Here is a 3,478-nt window from a genome sequence, read left to right on the forward strand (position 1 = left end):
TTCAGTTTCAACGAACTACCACCAACGCCAGTCGTTAAAATAAGCGCACATGTTTACGATAACAAAATAAAAAAGTGTGTGGAATTCAGCCACTTATTTAACACAGCGAAGCTAGATTTTCATAAAGTGCATGTAAACAACACAATTGAGCGATCTAAAAACTGCAAAACAGGACAGAAAGGTCCATAAAGTATACAGACGTTTTAATGAAAATTAAAACAATATTTTGTTAAATGGAAGAATGCTAGCTAGCGATTAAAATAATTCGTTTTTTATCGAAGGTCAATTTAGCTAGCGCCTAGAGAATCTACTACTTAGATTGTGATAGAACACGCTGCTGCACTGGTCGTTGGTTCGTACTGGTCGGCTAGGTTAGGTAGTGGAAACTCACACTTTCTCAACAGTAGTTTACAATTTTTTTGAACGAATACCATTTGGTACTAGAGGTTCGTAAAATACAGTAGATTTTTTATTAAACAAGCCTTTCCACCGTGTGACGTCGACGGCCTGAAACTGGCTGGCTGTTTATCTGGCTCTAACTTGGCATCGAACGCAATTAGGGGATTATCGTATCATGTTTCAAGACAGGTATATCTAGATAAAGTTTGACGTGAACCAGGCTTACATCTTTAATGTTGATTTGTAAAAGGGAAGCTTTTCCATTGAAGTCTTAATATTTATTACTGTATAAGTGAGTCGTGACGTATACATTTGTTCAAATAGTGCACGCTTTGGCTTGATTTTTATTAGGTTCGTGTGCAAAAAAAACCCCTTGTTTTATCATCACCCCAACGATTGCTAGGCTAGTGTTTTTACATCTAGCACTACTACTACAGTACGCGCGTCTGCGGAAAGAAAGGACAGGACTCGCCCAATTGTTGTTTGTTGATAAGTGGTAATTGAAAATTTGTAAAACAAGCTTGATTAGAACCTGAAGAAAGTTACTTCAAATTCAGTACAGTATTAAGTATGAAAAATTAAGGAATTTCTTAATTCAATAGACCCTAATAAGAAACTTAAGAATGAACATTTAATAGGAATATTCTAGGCTTATTTTAAAGACTCAATTTGATAAATTACTTTCGTAAAATAAGGTTTATTAGAACCCGAAGAAAGTTACTTAAAATTCAATATTACTGTAAGTATAAAATATTAAGGAATTCCTTGAATCAATGGACCCTAATAATACAGAATGAACATTTAATAGGAATATTCTAAACCTATTTTATAGACTCGGGGAACGAAATTAAATGTATTGTAGGCAAGAGGCCGCCATGGCCTAGACCGAGGCCTAGATCATATTCCTAGCCCTAGCATGGAGATTAAACGATCACACGATTTTTCCTATCTGCACCGCCCAAAAAGTGATAAGGGCCCTGTGTATTCTCTCAAATGCTTTAAGGAATTCTTATTTCTTTGTCGAATGTTTATCAAAAGAGTATTACAAGTTATTCAAGCACAATAAAATAGTTAATATTCATTGTATCTGAACTGATGTGTAATATCTCGCTCTATAACTGTGTGTTAGCGCGTACTGCAGAAGCATATTAGCATACGCAAGCACGGCTAAATGTAATACACATGCACAGCAGTATGATCATATCACTATAGCAACCGATGACTGCTACAACGGTTGATTATCAAAAGTAACACTAATAGACAGCGATTGACTTATAAAGCAATTAGGTTGAAAATTATTATACTGTATTTAGATTTAATGTATTCTGAAATTTCCTTTGGGCCTTGCATTCCCTCAACAATTTTTTTCGAGCATTATATCAAACCTTCGTATGATAATTTTCCTCTAGTGTACTATGCACAGCTCTACTAATTGCTTAATATTTTATAATAATTGTTAGTCTTCTTTCATAGTATTCAATTATTTTTCAATATTATAGCCTATACTTAAAAATGTACATCTAATTTTCTATATAGTATGCAGATTCATGTTACATTATTATCTACTCAAATAAAGGCCTGAACTCTTCTGGATCTGAATACACAGTATTATTATACTCCAAAAAAATGCATATCCACATCACATAAATGTTTTATTGACCTGACCCCTGTTGACAGGGTCAGCAAATCATGATTATAGTGTTTAATTGCTGATGAATCATGATAATCAAGTTTAATAGTGTTTATTTACGAGTGTTTATTTTTTTTCAATTGTTTTCATTTCCAGAAATTCCACATGCATCTTCAAGGTATAGGCGAGAAAGTAAGTGTAATACTCTATACATGTGATTTTTTGTTCTTGTTATTTTCTTTTGAAAGTGACCATCAAAGACCACAATGGTGGTTTGCTTGCTTAGCAAGCATGGTTGAAATATTTTTGCAAGTCAAAGATATTTTAAGACCAGACCTAAATTTGGACTGGACCATCAAAGACAACAGGAGAATCAGCAACAAGCTTTGTTGGTTCGAACCAATCGAACGCATACATTCTCAACCTCAATAACCATGTTCTGTGCGCGATGTGAATGCAGTGTTCAAAAAACATAGCAACTCACGATTTTTTGTCAGTGCTCCGGACCAGATCCGGGCTTGATGTGAACGTAGCTTTTTATGGACATTGCAAAATAAAATGAAATTATCTTCAATAGTGTTGTTATAAATTGCAAATCTTGCAAGTTCTTTTTTCCTTATCAATATTTTCCTCCCTCTCCTTTTCAAGCTCTAGTTCCAGTTTAATCTCAACTTTTTAAATAACTGCCTGTATTTTAAATTTCTAATATTTGTATAACTTAAACTTAAACTTAAACACACCATAGCAATAATGTACCTGTGAGAGAGACAATTTCCTAAGGTGTGCTAGCAAATGAAACCCTTCTATACTGTACTTGTGAGTAGAGAGAGAAAAGTTTCAATGAAGTGCTAGCAAATGATCAGTTGTACCCATCAATACTGTACCTTTGAGAGAGACAAGTTTCCCAGGGGTGATAGCAAATGATCAAGATACTTATATTTTATTAAAATTTCAGTTATGTGTAAGTAAACAGTATTTTGTAATGAATTAGTTTCATTATTTGAGACATCTCTATTTTGTTAATTTCAAAGAAATCACTGATGATGCATTTAGACAGATTTTGTCAATTATTTCGGAATGGTGTGACAAGCGGGAATATATCAATATGCTGAAAGTGTTGTACAGAGATCTTTTGAAAAACAATTATGAGTTGAATAAGGCTAACAAGGTGATGTACTAAATGAATTTGTTGATTGCTTCTGGACATCTGGACTCAACAAATCTCTGTCTTCTCTATGATACCATAAAAATTTTCGTTTTGTTTATTCGTTTTTTCACACGAATGTAAGTTATACAATATAATCATGGGAAAATAATGAAGGTATTATTATTATCTTAAATAATAGACAGTGCTCAGTAATCATTAAATAAGGTAAAATATTGGTGTGAAAGGAAGTCATAATAAAGTTATAAGAACTTTAAGGCATGACCACCAGATAATCAGTCGCA

Source organism: Anneissia japonica, unplaced genomic scaffold (genome assembly GCF_011630105.1).
Source record: "Anneissia japonica isolate Jap-2015-1 unplaced genomic scaffold, ASM1163010v1 scaffold287869_len1821871_cov162, whole genome shotgun sequence".
Taxonomy (NCBI): Eukaryota; Metazoa; Echinodermata; class Crinoidea; order Comatulida; family Comatulidae; genus Anneissia; species Anneissia japonica.